At 40.8% G+C, this 19974-nt stretch overlaps 1 protein-coding gene across 5 annotated transcripts in view; it reads left to right on the forward strand.

Moving 5' to 3' along the window:
• Positions 1-19974, forward strand: part of LOC110531736 (receptor-type tyrosine-protein phosphatase delta) — a 614032-nt gene that overhangs the window by 345130 nt on the left and 248928 nt on the right. The window lies entirely within an intron of this gene.

Genomic DNA, 19974 nt, shown 5'->3' on the forward strand with positions numbered 1-19974 from the left:
AAATGAGCATAATCACCTTTAGCACCAGACCCTATTTTAATTGCACTTTAATTTCCTGAATAAATGCCTCTATTCAGATGAGCGGCTGCAGCGTGCCCCTGTAGAGTAGGATATGTGGGAGCACTATAGGTACAGATAATTACAAGGCTTTCATGGACACTTGATTATATGAGGTAGCCAACTCCCAGGAGTATAAAATACACTTTCATAGAGCGACGGATTAAAGTATTCCATAGGTGTGACAGGGGTGGATGGTGGCAATGCACAAGAGTAAAGGAAGCATAGGAGACAGACATGAATTCAGTTTAGAATAGGGCTTGAAAGGTTTACTTGGTCTGAAAGGGAGGAAGCTGCAGTTTCTCCATCAGACATCTTGATTGGACATAAAGTGTTGCATAAATGTTAAGCATAGCCCCCTATTGAAAATGTTTCCCGTTCCCTGTCTAGTTCATTTTATGATTACATACTGCTTATCATGGTGCCACAGACATGGTTATGAGCATGAATACTTCACGGAAGCCCAAAATCACTTAGCACTTAGCAGAAACATGACATAGTTTTAGTTCATTAACACCAACTGTTGAAGTGAACAACACATGTTTTCTATTTCATTATGACAGTAAATCCATTAAAAAGGTCTTAACTTTAGTTGCGTTAGACGTCAGCACGTATCCACCAAGAGTTCACATCATCCCATTTCCATTTTAAGTCGTCCATATGACACAATTAAAGTTGTTCTAAGCCCACATTAAATGTTTTGCATGCTCTATGTTTCCATGATGTCAATGGGACACATTTCCTGTTGGGGAGGACATTCGAAATTGTATAATTGTTCTACATCTCAAGGAACCAGTGAGGTTGAAGACATGAGTTGAGACTAAGGCGATGAATAGACTTTTCTTCACCGGGCTGAAGATTGAGCGGTGTTCTCATCATCGGAGCAGCATATGCTTGGGTAGCAGCTTGCTTCGGTCTCAGATGTTCCTTAACAGTTGATTTCATCAAGTTGCGCTTCTTGTTTTGCCGCTTTGGTTGTGCTAATTATTTCTCGGCTCGTTCCGCCCGGGTGATTCACCATTCGGACTTGATAGAGCCCCCACGATTTGCGGCCCAGCTGTGTAACACATCGATTCCTGAACGCCATTAGATGTTGTGAAATTGGGAGTGAAAGCCCAGATGAGCGCCCCCCCCCCACCACACACACACGTGTGTTTTGCCAAATAAGCTTTTTGCTGAGGAAAATTCCCTGGGAGTTCCAGTCACACTGCTAAAATGTTGGTGCATTAGTGGTTTCCTTATCTGGTAAATAATATCTGAAAAACATCTTCCATTGTACCTGATTAGCATTCCATAAACAAGACCAGTGTCTCCACTGTGTTTCAAAATTCTTCCTATAGTTCTATTTAGTCCGCAAAACACAATCCATGCCAATAGTTATAGTAGTAGACAACAGTCTAATACCAATATGGATCCCAGAACACAACACAACGGGAAAGATCAGTGCATTTGTATTGCCTGTCACAGTGAATTTATCTAACTCACTTTTCTTCCCTTTTTTTCTATAGTACGGATATCCACTGCTCGCCATTGTTGTTCTATGTAACGTGAAATTGGTGTGAGCTTTCAGAAAATACAGTACTGGAGCAATATAACAACGTTATATTCCTGTAACATTTGCTTCCTGTTTTTCTCAGAATTGTGTGAGTTTGCCCATTTCTGTCAGAGATGTCAGTCAGAAACTCCTGGGGGAATTTGTCAGTGCTCTGATATTTTGATATGTTTGTCTCAAACCACCAGCATTTTTCCAAGCCCTTGAGCAAAGATAACACTTTGGGAACACCAATGAATCTGAGCACATATATATTTTACTTTATTTTCCAGAGAATAAAAAGAGCTGGCTGTTTCATAATTCCAGAGTTGCCTATTGAGGTTAAAAGAGTTTTGCGCTTGACTGGGCACATTTGCATGTTTGCCTCACTCTGGACCAGTGGAAAATGAGGGTTAAATCTCCTGTGATGTACAGCAGTGAGAATGTGCAGCAGTATTCACTGAACATGAGGTCCTCCACTGATCTTAGTATGAACCTATTCCACAACAGCAGGATGAGTCTACTCACTCAAAACCCTACACATGCAAAAACAGAACGTCTCACACATGAACCAGCACAAGTGTATTATACACACGCGCACACAGGCACTCGTGCACACACACACACACACACACACACACACACACACACACACACACACACACACACACACACACACACACATTCTGTATCTAGTAGAATCATACATGCAACTTGTATCAATCATAATTCATGATCATACCTCAAAATATACATTGTCGGGACCAATTAGAATGTTTATCTAAGGAGAGTGCATGTGGTCATCCAGCATATTCCATTCTTGTTTGTGTTTGTTTCCGTTTCCTATTGTACACTTTGTATTTGCATTCGTGCTGGTAGGGTCTTGCCACTGCTCTTTCCATTCACCAATTAACATGCATGATCAGTACCACACAACTTTGAGAAAAACAGCCACCAGAGGCATGCACATTACCCCAAAGGACCATGCCCTCATTTGTTATTCCTGAGCTAGTCTCCCAATGCACGCTGGCAAGGTGAAATCTTCTTGGTATTTCTCCTGTTTACATATTAACAAATGCATAACTTTCCCCATGGCCCCAGTGCAGCCTTCTAAATGGTCAAAATGGTGTAATGAAGTGTGACGCATGGTGAGTAAAGGGCACCTGAAGCTGGAGTGTACCTCTGGATGATCCATGATGATTCATGAACACACAGTATAATTACTGCTCCCGGCTGAATGAGCCATGAGCCAACAGAGACCTACTGACCTTGGAGAGTGGTAGCAAGTAAAGAGAAAGGCCAGTGTCGAGCTGTGACATGTTTTGCCATTGAGGAGTGGACCCAAAAGCTCTAAAAAGGGCATTATATGCCAGCTAATTTCACCCCGATTCAATGGCAATGTACAGCACTGCACACAAAATGACCTCAAGGCACAACAATAACTATTGTTAGATAACCTGTACGTGGATTCATGAAGGAGGCCATAATCCCAGTTGAATGATTGGCAGTGCTGTGGAACTTACATCCCCTGGGCCTGCATCACATTATGGAAAAAGGTTCGGTATCCATACTTGTCTATTGTCTTAAACATTCATAGTTTGGATTTATTATTCAATATGGCTAAATAGGGAAACAATTTCCCAAACAATTTCTCCCAAACAATGTAGAAACAGTATTTTCCTATGGCAAAGCAACTCGCGCCAACTGCTCAATTTGGCCATGTAACGCAACGCAAGCAGAATGTCTGTTTCCATAACTTTAGCTAAGCTTGGGCATGTTGTATTGTCAAAGCCTATTAGATGCACCTGGGGAGAATCTGCTGGCAAGGCCCTGTGCCACAGATAGATATTGATGAATAAATACAGTTCATGCCAACTTTCACTGTACAGATGTTGCCCTGGTTTTCCCTCCCTCGCCAAGCAGCATCTGTTATTATGTTCTCAGATAGACGGGAAATACAATGAGAACTAGGGTTGCAAAATTCCAGGTACATTTCCCAAAATTCCCAGCTTCAGAAGGAAATAAGCAGGAAACATGGAAAAACCTGTGAATCTTGGGAAAGTTAACAGAATTTTGCAACCCTAATGACAACAGTTTATTAAGTCTCTGTATCAGCATCATACTGTACTATCGTTAATAAATACCATTTGTTAAGGTGAATGAGTAATTCGATTTCCAAGGTGAATGTATATCTATGATCCAATATTAATGTTAGGCATCCACAAACATGTGGGCAAGGTCTTCAGGGTATCCTTGAGGGCACCGGCTTCGAACCTTGGACACGGGTAGACATGCCCACATTGCCCAGTGCCTATTAAATGATAATAAAACAAATGCCAGGATAGTGAAAATCACTTTACCAATAGAGACATAGCTACCTTTCACAATTACACTGGAATCAGCATAGATATTCAAAGTTAAACGACGCTCCATACTAAATGAGCTCAAACACTCCACAAAATCCTCCACACTAATCCTCCACACTCCAAGGGAATCCCTCACATGATGAAGCCGTATGCAAACACAATTAGAAGCAGTTAATTGAATGTCTATCCCGAGCGACCCCATCCTTGGACTAGCTGAACAGGAGTCTCCATTACCGTTCCAACTGTGACATTGGTGCTGTTTCAGTATCACCTCCCAGATTCACCTTCCCCTGAGATCGGCGATCTTAAGATTTTCCACATATTGGATGAATGACAACAGATTATAGACCCATGTTAGCCTCAATCAGTGAAGCGAGTCCAAGTAGGCAAGAGTCAGCCAAAGTTTGTACCTGTGGCACCGATGTGAGTCCTAATTGATTTTACAAGCCAGCTTAGGCTCTAAATTATGATTTTCCTTGGGAGATTTGCAATTCAAAGGGTTTAAAGATGTTTTGTGGTGTGCCGGTTGGATATTCACGTACATGGGAGAACAGATAGAACAGGAGTTGAATAAGCACCAGGCAGTCACTGCATGGGACATTTTTAATTACTCTTAAACTTACTTGCATAAAGTATACAGCAACACATGCACCTCTACACACTGATGCTGCATTTACACAGGGAGCCCAATTCTGATATTTTGCCCAATTATTGGCAGAAGAGACGATCTGATTGGTTAAAAGACCAATTAGTGGAAAAAGATCAGAATTAGGCTGCCTGTGTAAACTCAGCTTGATTTGCTTACAGTAAAAATACTGAGCCATTCAAGGATCAGGAAATTGTTTATGCACAGTTTGTCGTAATATAATATCTGAAATAGATATATTTGAAACATGTCATTAGGGATAATTTGGCCCAATAGAAGACTTGGGATGATGATAGATGGCCCGTAACAATACACTGAGTATACCAAACATTAGGAACACCTTCCTAATATTGAGTTGCACCCATCCTCCCACACACCTTTTGCCCTCAATTTGAGCATGAAAAACCGAGCAGGGTTGCAAGTTCTTGACACAAACAAACCACCTACTACCATACCCTGTTCAAAGGCACTTAAATAGTTTGTTTTGCCCATTCACCCACTGAATGGCATACATACACAATCCATGTCTCAAGGCTTAAAATCCTTCTTTATTTCCTCCTCTTCATCTACAATGATTGAAGTGGATTTAACAGGTGACATCAATACGGGATCACAGCTTTCACCTGCCTTCCCCTGGTCAGTCTGTCATGGAAAGAGCAGGTGTTCTTATTGTTTTGTATACTCAGTGTATTTCAGATCAATAAAATATCTATAGCCCTGTAATGAGGAGACAATGAACAGTTGAATTCCCTTTTCCAACCAAAACCATACTGATACCATACAAACCAACACCATACTGATACCATACCAACCAACACCATACTGATACCATATCAACCAACACCATACTGATACCCTACCAACCAACACCATAATGATACCATACAAACCAACACCGTACTAATACCATACCAACCAACACCATACTGATACCATACAAACCAACACCATACTGATACCATACAAACCAACACCATGCTGATACCATACCAAACAACACCATGCTGATAGCATACCAACTGACACCATACTGATACCATACCAACCAACACCATACTGATACCATACCAAATAACACCATAGTGATACCATACAAACCAACACCATACTGATACCATATCAACCAACACCATGCTGATACCATACAAACCAACACCATTCTGAAAGCATATCAACCAACACCATTTTGATACCATACAAACCAACACCATTCTGATAGAATATCAACCAACACCATTTTGATACCATACAAACCAACACCATTCTGAAAGCATATCAACCAACACCATGCTGATACCATATCAACCAACACCATTCTGATACCATATCAACCATGCTGATACCATACAAACCAACACCATTCTGATACCATATCAGCCAACACCATTATGTTACCATATCAACCAACACCATGCTGATACCATACAAACCAACACCATTCTGATACCATATCAACCAACACCATGCTGATACCATACAAACCAACACCATACTGATACCATACAAACCAACACTATACTAATACCATACCAACCAACACCATACTGATACCATACAAACCAACACCATACTAATACCATATCAACCAACACCATGCTGATACCACATCAACCAACACCATTCTAATACCATACAAACCAACACCATTCTGATACCATATCAACCAACACCATGCTGATTTGACATACATAGAGTACTTGTACTCCTAATCCCACAGTGAACATTGCGTAGCCCTCTGAGGACTATGGGCAGACAGCAAGGTCAGACAGCACTATTATATTTTTGTTGTTGTAGACATTTCCAAGATGTAGTTTGGAAACTATAACAAGACTGGTTCTCTTGGAACCATCTTCCAAGCAGCCTGACCATGAAGACCAAGGTCTAAGGTAAAAGATAAATGTAACTTCAGAACATGAAGTAATGCATACCGAACCGAATCAAATAAACATGACATGTTGAGATGTGTAGTATGGGCAAAATAAAGATGTATATTATTGCATTCACATCATCTGCAATAAGGTCGAAATGCCACATGGCCTGAGCTGAAGTGATTCCTTCCTTGTTTGAAATGAGAGGAGATTTGGCTCGTTAGCTCTGATTTGTTGCCACGTTAAACCACTTGCTTATTTCCGTGCTGCATTTTAATTAGCCTTTGTTTCTGATGCAGTTATTTTTACGAATGAGGAAGGCTGAAACAAAAAGTGAAGGAGACAAAAAGGTTATTTGCTGGATAATAAAATGTCTCCAACGGAAACATTATTTTGGTTTATGCTGCTTGTGTAACTTTGGAATTAATTTAACCGAAATATGGATAACCTCTTGGCTGCATTGAGTTTAGAATATAGTTGTGAGACAATGCCTATCTTTATTAGAAAGATATAGCAGCTAGTTGGATAAGAATTGCATACGTTATAATCAAAACAGATCGTACGTACATTGATGTGTGAAATGTGGTGGCTGCTGTCTTTCCAATAGAATCACAACATCTGTTTTCATTGGTTTGGACTTTCATGGGATGATGGCAGGAATCAGACAGCATATATGCAGCTTCATAAGCTTAGCCAGGCAGAAAACAGATTGTGGAGGGAGATGGGTTGGGGGGTGATGGGGTGGTGTGGGTAGGTACTGTGAAAATGATGTGTCACTCAGTCACAAGGCAGAGAGACTGTTGCCAGACTGCGGCTGAGCTCTGACCGAGAACTGTAGTCATGTGATAAGCTTTTAGCTTTTTCTACCTTCCACCATAATCAATACCTGTCGCTAATCATGAGCCTGTCGCTAATCATGAGCCTGTCGCTAATCATGAGCCTGTCGCTAATCATGAGCCTGTCGCTAATCATGAGCCTGTCGCTAATCATGAGCCTGTCGCTAATCATGAGCCTGTCGCTAATCATGAGCCTGTCGCTAATCATGAGCCTGTCGCTAATCATGCTTCACTATTACAATGGGGCAAAGGAAGTTCATTCCATCTATTTACAGATCGCTTGTCTTCCATTTTGCCTACCAGTAAAAGAGATTCTGCAAGGGGGTAAAAGCACCTTATGGTATTCTGCTGGAAAGAGAACACAGTGAAAGGAAGTTCTCATGCCAAGATGGGGAGCACGACCCCCATGACTCAAAGAATAAGTTATTCAACAGAAGAGGGGAACTACTCCCTTCAGGCGACTTACAGACACAATCTTGTCAGAATTTCTGAACCAGTGCTTTTCAGTATATATAATTTCCAGTTGACTGAGTTTGCTTTCTCCAACATAGTCGACACAACTGGGAAACAAATGTGGAAAAAAAGCCAAAAAAAGAGAAAGCATGGGCTGGTGATTTACTGTTTTTCTCATTGCAACATGGTACAGCAGGTGCTCTGACATCCTGTTTTCAGAAAATACCCAGAGTGCTTTGAATGAGCACCTTGGACGCCCTGGCTAGAACTTTATTCACGTATCTAGTGTACAATTAAATGGCTCTTCCACGGGGCCAAAATTCCTGAGACGTGGCCATTTTATCCATGATGTATTATAGATGTTGACAAAATGAAATGCTTATGTACTGCTTATGAATGTGGAATGCATGGGTTATAAATGGTTAATGAGGTCCTTATGTACCTTCTGGAACAATACATCTGGGGGATTACAACAAGTGGGGATGGGTCTAATCTATGAACAGTAGCTGTGATTCCGTTCTAGACAAAATACTTAACAACCATTAACTTCCCTAGCTCAATGGGATCTGTCCCCAATGCCAGATCCCTCCAGGCAATTTAATCACTGGAGCTTGAATCCCCATCATGTTGATAGACCCAATCATTCCTCCTCCAGTCTATGCAAAGTAATCGTTATCCCAGGTGGGAAGCCGTGACATCAAGCCAACTGGATCTGCTGTCTAATCGGTCCTATGTGGCTATCAACAAAACTGTTGCAAGACCTTATACAAAGGGGTGACAACACAATGGGCTAAAACCGTTTGCATATAGTAGGAGGCAACGCTACACAATGGTTGTGACAGGTCCAGGAACAGCAGCCGAAGACAGCTTGTCTCCTCTATCTATTGCCAGTGCATGGACTGTAGAGCAATTCTGTAAACTTACAATCCATGCTCCTAAATGGATTCCATGGGAAGAAACATCCCCCTTAGTGCCAGTGTTTTGAGATCATTAACTATTAACATAGTAATATTATGTCAGATTTTTACAGAATGCTAAGGATCAACCTGTGTTTGAATCAGAGGGAAAATAACAAAAATGCCATGACACCTTTATCACAACATGATGCAGCCTGACAACGGCATCATGTATAGTACAGGAGATACTTGCAGACAACAGAGACTGGTATAGCTCCCAAAGACTAGCTCCGTCTGTGAATCCTCATTACCAGGGAAGTACCCCACTGACTTCGCCTGTCGATGCACTCGAACCACCAAACACAAGTCTAGACCAATGTAGCCTCCAGAAATGTTCGAAACACATTCCCACTTTTTAAAGTGTTACATTAGTAACCTCAGCCCTGTTTTTACACCCTCTATCCTGATTTGCCGTTCAATGCGGGTGAAAAATGTCCACAGACATTTTATTATTTTGAAAACATGTGGATTGGACACCGGAGACCAGATGGTCCATCCTGAAAACAGCGCTGGTGGCCAGTTGTTTCATTTCACAATGTAGCAGATCTGGCAGGCATCAATCTGTTTTGTTGCCTTCAATAAGGGACACTGGGGAAAATACCAGTTGGAGAGATTTCTCATTTGCCCCGGATATATTCGACAAAGACATATGGAGCGGCAAACTGCACAGCAGCAGGCAGCCCAGCCTGGATCCTGAGCTGTTTTGCTGCGACAATTGTAGACACACACACACCCTCTCTCAAACACAAGCATCTAATTTTCTCGGACACACTAACACTTTTTTTCTCTCACTCTCTCTCTCTCTGTCTTTCTCTCACCCTTTATCTCACTCTCTCTCATTCTCTATTTTTCTCTCACTCTTTATCTATCTTGCCCTTTCTCTCTCTCTCTCTCTCTCTCTCTCTCTCTCTCTCTCTCTCTCTCTCTATCACACACACACACACACACACACTGGCAGAGCAGGCCAAATCAGCATGAGGCAAACAGCAAATCCCAGAAAAGGAAATGAACAAGATACATGCATCTTTGGTTGGAGTGCACTGAAAGGGCAGGAGGCATTTCCCTTGTTTTGAAAGCGTTTGCAAAGGATTACATCAGTACCTGTATCCATTTCATCATGCATTTTGTCTTCACTACTGGCATGAGCTGATTTTATCCTCTCTCAAATACACTTTTCTCAGTTGCTTGGATGCTACATGAATAGGTTGTCATTGAAAAAATAGACAAATAAACCACATGAATGAAGAATTATCAAGGCTTAAAACATTCACAGAATCGCCATTCTGTAAACCTGAAAGCACAACATGTGCGGAGTTGTCATGTATCACTAATTACAAAAGCATTTTCATTTTCTCTTTGAGTTACAAAAATCTATATATTTGACTGAGTCTGCATGGGGAAAATAGTTGTTCACCTTCAGTCCATTTTCAACAGGAGGGAAACCAACATGCCTTTCAAAGTTTTCTTGGCTTGAGCAGACTCCCTGTCTGGCTCTCTGGCAGCTGGAATGATAGCCAGCCCTGTGGAATGGCAGCTGTTGAAGGCTTTTTAAATTGCACCCGGGTTGATGGGTGATTGTCAGGAGGGCACGGCCGGAGGATATTTCAAAAGATCGAGAGAGAGAGAGAGAGAGAGAGAGAGAGAGAGAGAGAGGAGACGAGGGATAGAGGGGAAGGAAAGAGGAGGAGGTAGAAGGGTGGCATGATCTCCCACCGAAGGACACTGACCCTGAACCCAAGGTCTGTGGTTTGGCAGAGTCTCAAAATCTGGAATTATTGGTAAGGAGGAAAAACCCAGAAACCATTGAGAAACCGAAAGAGTTAGTTGGGTGTGGTGGGAGAGGAGTTGACTTTAATGTGGGAAATAAATAAATAATCATCATCGCTGTTCAGCGGTTTCATGATTTCATATTTCCCGAGTTTGTTTACATACAGTTAATAATATCACTCTCTGCACGCTGAGCAGTTGTCAGAAATACAAATGGTAGTGTCAGACTTGTGGACCATTCTCCTTCTCCCAGCAGTTACATGCAGTCTTTGTGTCATCAAATTGTGTCATTCTTATTAATTACAATAGCTGATAAGCACTGCTCGGAGTCGTCAAATAAGCTTTGCTGAAACCGTCCCACGCAGACGATGATCGTTGGAACGGAGTTACATTTGAAGGCATTTACACCATGTTTTGCCTATTTTTGAGGAAACAAAGAGTACTATTGTCTTAGTTTAAGCTTCACCGGTTTTAATTCTCTCTCTCTCTCTCTCTCTCTCTCCCTCTCTCTCTCCCTCTCTCTCTCTCTCTCTCTCTCTCGCTCTCCCTCTCCCCCTCTCTTGTTCTGCCTTTGGTGGTGCTGCTGTGCAACAGATGGGATTTTTAAGGAGGTCGTCAAGTGTTTATTTCCCTGGTCGATACATGTGCTACTTTCATTATATGTAGATATTAAAGACAAACTAGGATCTGCGGGGTGCCGTCAAGCCGCAGCTGGATTGGTATTGTGTTTATTTAAGACATTAGGCTAACCTGGTGTTGTAATTCTGTTTAATGTGTTGCTTCCAATGTGACCTTCTGGATCCTGTTTTGTTATTTTTCAGTTTTAGCCCATTGAGACCCAGAGTCTTTTTTTCAAGGAGACCTGGCTAAGAAGGCAGCAATAATCAATACATTACATAATTGAAACATACAACACATACAACACAACAACATGATCCAGCCTAAAAAAGGCATTTACACTCCTCTGTAACAGAGTCTCCCATCAATAGTTTACATTTATTCAGTGGCACTAACATATCTAGATGAAGCATGGACTGTAGATTATTCCATGCGTCTGGTGCACAAGAAGAGAAGGCAGTCTTGCCTAATAGCATCCACCTAGCAGACCCGGTATGGTAACTGTTGGTGGTGAAGGACACCAGACTACAGCGGTAAAGAGGGAGTTTACCCAAAAAGGCTTTGTAGATGAACACATACAAATGTATCTTTCTGTGCTTATAAAGTGAGGCCCAACCTACCATTTGGTACAATGTGCAATGGTGGGCTACTCAAAATAATATATCCCTTTCAGTTTGGTACTGTTATGCATACCACACTGCTGGCTTGCCACAGAAGCAGAGCGGGGTCGGTCCTGGTTGGTCCTAGTCGGTCCCTGGATGGGAGACCAGATCCTGCTGGAGATAGTGTTGGAGGGCCAGTAGGAGGCTCTCTTTCCTCTAGTCTGAAATGTAAAAAATCACAATGCCCCAGGGCAGTGCCCTGTGTAGGGTGCCATCTTTAAGGTGGGTCATTCAATAGGTGTCCTGACTCTCTGTGGTCACTAAAAGATCCCATAGGAGTAGGGGTGTTCCAGTTAAATTCCCAATCTGGCCCTCATACCATCATGGCCCCCTTATCATCCCCAGCTTCCAATTGGCTCATTCATCCCCCCTCCTTTCCCCTGTAACTATTCCCCAGGTCATTGCTGTAAATGAGAATGTGTTCAGTCAACTTACCTGGTAAAATAAGGGTTAAATAAAGATTGTGTCACTATAATTTCAACCCTGATCTGTCTGGAATTTAAATCGCATTGAACTACATTTCTGACACTGTTGAATTAAACAGTGTGCCATACATCATTAAATTAAGTCAGTCAACCATATATTCTGTAATACATTGTGTTATTTTATTTGGACAGCCATTGTAGCAAATTCAGTCGACTTGTTGCTCTAGTATGATCCTGGAGGGGTTTTACTCAATGATATTCAGTAGTGGTATTGCATATGGTGAAAACTGATAGCCGTTTTGTAGCAGAAAGGAAACATTTTGTGACAGTGGATGAGAGTCATGTCAGACTGGCACACAGAGGCGTCATGACCATAGGGGGCGCAGGGGCACGTGCAACCTCAGATTTCTCTGTAATACTACCAGCCACCTAACAATTGTATGAAGTTGGCTTTAGCCCAGATAGGTTCCCAATCTACCAACCTCATAACTACAGTGCCTTAAGAAAGTATTTACACAACATTACTTTTTCCACATTTTGTTGTATTACAGCCTGATTTTCAAATTGATTAAATTGAGATTGTTGTCACTGGCCTACAGTCAATACCCAATAATGTTAAAGTGGAATTACAGTATGTTTTTTTCGAAATGTTTACAAATTAATTAAAAATGAAAAGCTGAAATGTCTTGAGTCAATAAGTATTCAACCCCTTTGTTATGGCAAGCCTAAATAAGTTCAGGGGTAAAAATGTGTTTAACAAGTCACATAATAACTTCCATGGACTCACTCTGTGTGCAATAATAGTGTTTAACATGATTTTGAATGACTACCTCATCTTTGTACCCCACGCATACAATTATCTGTAAGGTCCCTCAGTCGAGCAGTGAATTTCAAACATAGATTCAACCACAAAGACCATGGAGGTTTTCCAATGCCTATTGGTAAATGGGTAAAAATGTTAAAAGCAGACATTTAATGTCCCTTTGAGCATGGTGAAGTTATTAATTAGACACTGGATGCTGTATCAATACACCCAGTCACTACAAAGATACAGGTGCTATGGGTATACTTGTAATCGTTAAGGACTGGAGAGTTTTTCAGGATAAAACATTTACGGAATGGAGCACAGGAAAAATCCTAGGGGAAAACCTGGTTTAGTCTGATTTCCACCAGACACTGGGAGATGGATTCCCCTTTTGACATGAAAATAACCTAAAACACGAGGCCACATTTACACTGGAGTTGCTCATCCATAAGACAGTGAATGTTCCTGAGTGGCTGAGTTACATTTTTAACTCAAATCTATGGCAAGACCTTCAAAAATTCTGAAAAGAATAGTGGGCAAATGTTGCACATTCCAGGTATGGCAAGCTCTTAGAGACTTACCCAGAAATACTTACAGCTGTAATCACTGCCAAAGATGCTTCTACAAAGTATATGAATAGTTATGTAAAATTAGATATTTCTGTATTTCATTTTCAATACATTTTCAAACATTTCTGAAAACTTGCTTTCACTTTGTCTATTGTGTTTAAATGGGTGAAAAAAAACATATTTTTAATTAATTTTGCATTAATGCTGTAACACAACAAAATGTGGAATAAGTCAAGGGGAAGAATACTTTCTGAAGCCACTGTAGCTGTAACCAAGAATACAAAATAAAATAAATAAATATAACAAATAATTAATGGGCAACAATAAAATAGCAATAGTGACGCTATGTACAGGAGGTTCCGGTACAGAGTCAATGTGCGTGGCACCAGTTAGTTGAGGTAATGAGGTAATATGTACATATAGGTAGAGATAAAGTGACTATGTTTGGATAATAAACAGAGAGTAGCAGAAGTGTAAAAATGGTGGGTGGGGTGGAGACAATGCAAATATTCCGGGTATCCATTTGATTAGCTGTTCAAGAGTCTTATGGCTTGGGGGTAGAAGCTGTTAAGAAGCCTTTTTTGACATAGACTTGGCGCTCCGGTACAGCTTGCCGTGCGGTAGCAGAGAGAACAGTCTGTGACTAGGGTGGCTGGAGTCCTTGGTAATTTTTGGGCCTTCCTCTGACACCGCCTGGTATAGAGGTACTGGATGGCAGGAAGCTTGGCCCCAGTGATGTACTGGGCCATACACACTACCCTCTGTAGTGTCTTCTGGTTGGAGGCCCAGCAGTTGCCATACCAGGTGGTGTTGCAACCAGTCAGGATGCTCTCGATGGTGCAGCTGTAGAACTTTTTGAGGATCTGAGGATCTCAGCCTGCCGTCATGAGCCGTCTGGCCATTCCCGAGAACCACATACTGGATTTTTAACAAGGTTGTTAGCATTAGGAAAATATCAAATTCCTTGCCCAGACCTAGCTTAATATCTAGGAGTAGGATAAGAACAAGACTACAATGTCCTTAAAGTGATCATTAGATTTGCTACCTTTCATACTGAATATGTTTGTAGGGGCAACAGTTTTGATTACATTCATAATTTATCACCCTCACATGCCATTAGAGAGCCAACAATGTGGTGCTACCTTTTTGTAGCATTTCTGACAATGGTAATATTTTCTCAGCTGAATCTCAGAGTTCTAAAACCAGGACCAGCAACTTGGTTGCTGCGCAACAGCAGCAGCTAGTTAGTAGCAGGCTAGCAGCTGTAGCTAGCTAGCTAACACCTTTTGGGTGAGACACTAGCTACAAGCAAAGGAAGATAGCTAGCTAGGTATATTTGGCTATGGAAGGTTGTAATATGGCTGAAGTCATCTGTGTAAACTATATGAGAGCACAAAACACATAATCTAGCAAACATCCTTGGCTGCTATTATAGCCAGTTAGCTGGCCAACTAGCCAGTAGCTACAAGCCCACGAGACTGTAACATAGCTGTACAGATCAAAGACCACAATTCAGTGTTGACAGTATATCCTAGCTAGCTACATTCTTCCATAAAGCATAGCTAGCTTTGGGAAACTGCTAACTTATAATACATGAAATAGGCATTGCTTCTCTACCTACTCTGGCATTATACAGTAAAAACTGGCTAGCTAGCTACATGTGCAGCCACAACTGCTAGCTAGTCTACATTTCCTAAACCAAGACCAGCTTCTCACAACACAAACTGTAGCTGATAAAACACTTTGTCTTGCTAGCTATGCTGAACGTAAACCCGGCCAATGCACATGCAAGTACTGCATCGGCTGTGCATTGCAGTAAGTGTACAAATGCTAGTAGCTAAATATCTAGATCAACACACGAGACAGACACGTGCATGAATTCAGTACACTCCCTTCTCTGTCAAAGCAATTTTCTTCATGCCATTTTAATGTGTCATTTTACTTTTCAGTGTGTTCCCAAAAATCTGAACCCAGTGAAATACTTATTTTCCAGACATTGAAGTTTTTCAACTTTTTTTAATGTACTGTATTGTACTGCTGCGCTCTACTCAGGGACTTTCAGACATTTCACAATTTTGCTGTAGCTCTGAAGTAGTGATGGGAGAAAAAACAGATACAGTTACATATCGGGATATTATGTTTGATGATATATCGTATTGTATCATTGTAATAATATCGCAATATTATTTTGTGCTAGTTTACTGTACCTGCACTAAAGCTGCATTATTTTCCTTTCATAGCTTGTTCTCCATCTTTAAAAAAAAAAATTGGAGCCAATTCGTTTTTTATTTCCATGAATGATCATAACTAGTTTTCTCATGGCTCTCTCTTGTCCCTCTGCAGCAGACATATGGCGAACATAGAATCACATTAAAATTACACTATCAAATTGCAATACATATAGAATCGTGAGAATCACAATACATATAGAATCGTATCGTATCAGCACCTAAGTATCGTGATATTCTTATTGTGAGGTCCCTGGTCATTTCCAGCCCTACTCTGAACTAGCTATTTATATTTTACATTTACATTTTTTTGTCATCTGGCAGACACTCTTATCCAGAGTGGATTACAGTTAGCTCATTCATCTTAAAATAGCTAGGTGAGATTCAAGAGCTTGAAGATGAGTTGACAAGTTGAATCAGGTGTTCTAGCTCTGGAATAAATCAATTACATGGAACGGGGACCAGACCAAATCTAAACCAAACCAGGAAATCTATGAATGGTTCAGAATTGGTCTGAAGCAGACAAAAATCAACATCCGTGGACTAGATTCCCTAAAAACACACCACTTCGATACAGCTAGGACTTTTTCGCAGCAGGTTATGAGAATTAACATATCATGTTAGGCTAATTAAGTTAATTTAGGAAAAGGGTTAGGGATAGCGAAAATGTTCTTCTAACCTGCAGAAAAAGACGTCCAGAAGATGTTGGTGTAGGTACCATTAGTGGGAAGTGGCCAACAACGAGTTAAAAATTGGAGGGGGTCTGGGGGAACTCCCACATATTTTGGAGGGGATTTCTTTCCAAATGCTCACTCAGCCAACGTATTCAGTACTTTGAAAGTCACTTACAGGACCTGGCATGTGCTTAATGTAAAGCAGCGGTTGATATTCACCCTCTCCTCTTTAAAGGGAGAATCAGTATGTTTTGCATGAATGCGAATAGCCATGTCTATGAAGTCATAGCCAGGGCCCAATTTCCTGATAGCGATGAAACTTAAGCTTACGAGTTTTTCAACAATGCTTTGTTTCTATAATTATTTATGATTTAAGTACTGTATATAGGTCTATGTAGCCTACTGTATTTGTAGTTTCATGTAATAATGTTTGTTTTCATTCAAAGCATGTTTTTACCCTTTGTTTGTTTATAACAATTGCAAAGACACTGGCTGTGTATTGTAGTCGTTGGTCACAGAGAGACAAATAGAATGTGTTTGTGTTAGCTGTTCTGCAAGTAGATTTGAGCCAGTAGATAAATCATGAATGTTTTTTTAAGTGCAACTTTAGAAACTATGGTTTTGGGAAACAGTTTGGAGATTTAACAATGTGCCTGTGAAGGTTCAAAGATGAACTTAGCCTTAAGATGCCTTTGGGAAACCGGGCCATGGGCAACAATTTATGTGAGACAAAACACATTCATTTTTTTGAGTGCATATTACATTTTCGAAAGACAAGTTTTGCATGTGGAAATGTTATATCATTTTGTAGAATGACATTCCGGTGTAAAAACATGGAAACTAAAAAATATATGTGAGAAGTAGGGATTGGTCTGAAGCCAAAAAAGAAAGATAATTCACATGAGCACCACAATACCTACTCCACCCATGCTCTACCAAGTATTTCCAGTACACAGCTTTTACCTACTACAGTAGCTATGGCTATTATACTTCAAACAATGTGCATGCAGTTTGCTTAGGGTTCAATCCTTCTCAAACAGCCTAATTCATACTCTACAGAGAAATAATGGACTTTACAGTGTCCTGCTATTAAAATAATGTATGTGTGAATACAGTTGAAGTCGGAAGTTTACATGCACTTAGGTGGGAGTCATTCAAACTCATTTTCAACCACTCCACGAATGTCTTGTAAACAAACTATAGTTTTGGCAAGTCGGTTAGGACATCTACTTTGTGCATGACACAAGTCATTTTTCCAACAATTGTTGACAGACAGATTATTTCACTAATAATTTGCTGTATCACAATTCCAGTGGTCAGAAGTTCACATACACTGAGTTGACTGTGCCTTTAAACAGCTTGGAAAATTCCAGAAATGATTTCATGGCTTTAGAAGCTTCTGATAGGCTAATTGACATAATTTGAGTCAATTGGAGGTGCACTGTGGATGTATTTCATGGCCTACCTTCAAAGTCACTGCCTCTTTGTTTGACAAAAATAAATCAGCCAAGACCCAAGTTAAACAATTTAAAGGCAATGCTACCAAATACTAATTGAGTGAATGTAAACTTCTTACCCACTGAGAATGTGATGAAAGAAATAAAAGCTGAAATAAACCATTCTCTCTATTATTACTCTGACATTTTACATTCTTAAAATAAAGTGGTGATCCTAACTGATCTAAGACAGCGAATTTTTACTGGGATTAAATGTCAGGAATTGTTAAAAACTGAGTTGAAATTATTTTGCTGAGGTGTATGTAAACGTCCGACTTCAACTGTATATATAGAGATAGGGTGTTAATATTTTTAGATATACTTTAGGCCTATTGTAAATGTGTGGTATTGTAACTTCACAATATTTATTGCCAAAATAAATACAAATACACACAACTTTAAGCTACATATTCATTTGACAGAGGTAGTGAACTGCCCATTTATCAGCACAGCAATTGATAAAGCAGGATGTTCGCAAAACAAGGGTTTCTGAGTTTGTGTCAATATTACACAGGTAACCTAACGGTTAAAGAAATCAGGAATGCAGACAGGCTTTACAGACCTCCAACACACCACCACATGTTGTTATGTTGGGCACCTACTGAAGCAAAAAATATGTTATGAAATATATGACCCCCCCCGGACCACCCTCCAACCATCCTCACGTACTGTGTGCCCCCTCAGATATTTTGGGGTGCATGATGCCCCTGCTGGCACAGGTCTATTTCAAGGGAAGATACCTCTCTCACAGCTGCCAGACTCCGTTTTGTGGGGCTCGTGAAATTGAAGATTGATTTTTGCTGTGTCGCCGCCGCTGCCGTGCACACCCTCGTAGCATATCAGCACACAGGAAACAGATTTATTTCAACCCTATTTGTGTCTCAAAGCAGGCACCCTGCAGGGTCCTGATAGTGCCTTGGAGGCCCCATTCATGCCCAATTATTAGTTATAAATCATAGACGGAGTCAGGACCCGATGGTTGGCCCTCTCACTGCCTGCTGATCACAGGGGTGCTACAATTAATCTTGAGCGACATTCCTTGTTGTCATGGCGCCACCAGTCCCAGAGATAGGATCTGTTTTTGAAGAATTGATCAAACCTGTTGATTCAGTCAAGCCTTTTCCTCCAACCCCTCCCCTATCCTATCACCTCCCTGTTTCTGCAATCCAACTGGTGCCACTGTATGTACAGTGCCTCCACTGGCGAATGCTTACTGACCTTTCTCAGACAGCAGCGAGTCATCAGTCAAATTAGAGAGCATCCATTGCCGACAGTAGAGCAGATGGTTGGGTTGTTTCGAAATGGACCTTTCAAGCATTTTCAAGCAAAAAGTAGCATTTTGACTTGATTGATTTCCAAGAAGCAATTTGTATAAATGTATGTATGCAGATGTATCAATAATTAAGTGTATTGTCAATCACTCACTGAAACATTGATTATATCTAGGGTTTCTTTTGAAGATGTGATGGGTTTTTTGTCCTGGTATTTCTTGGGAATCTTGTGAATCTTTGACTGATTCCGAGAAATATTGGGCCTTTGATGTTGCACGAATAAGGTGTATTGCACTGAAATGTTCTGACAGCAGAGGCAATTCCATTGCCTCATTTTTAAAAGCGATACCCCCATAATGTGTCAACTGATATTATTATTATTTTTATAATTTAATACCAAGCCCCGATTCCTTCAAGCATGTCCCCAGTACAGCGGATGTGTATATGCAGTAGTGTTACGTATTAAATGACCATTTATCCTCAACGTCATCAATTCCAACCCTCGGCACTTCGACGGTAGCCATTCACAGTACTTTTAGCCTTCATTAACTCTGCAATCATATGCTCCAGACAAAATCTATTACGTTGGCAACGGTGCAAAAACCCTACTTTATCTCTACTGAAAAGAAAGGGGGAACGCATCATACAAATATCCTGTTTATCAGAAGTAGAACTAATTTTGTTTCTCTGACCGCAAGTGAACCGCAGATTAATCTAGGAGACCTTGAGTACCAGTATATGCACAC

Source organism: Oncorhynchus mykiss, chromosome 9, assembly GCF_057628025.1.
Source record: "Oncorhynchus mykiss isolate SJ-2025 chromosome 9, ASM5762802v1, whole genome shotgun sequence".
NCBI classification, from domain to species: domain Eukaryota; kingdom Metazoa; phylum Chordata; class Actinopteri; order Salmoniformes; family Salmonidae; genus Oncorhynchus; species Oncorhynchus mykiss.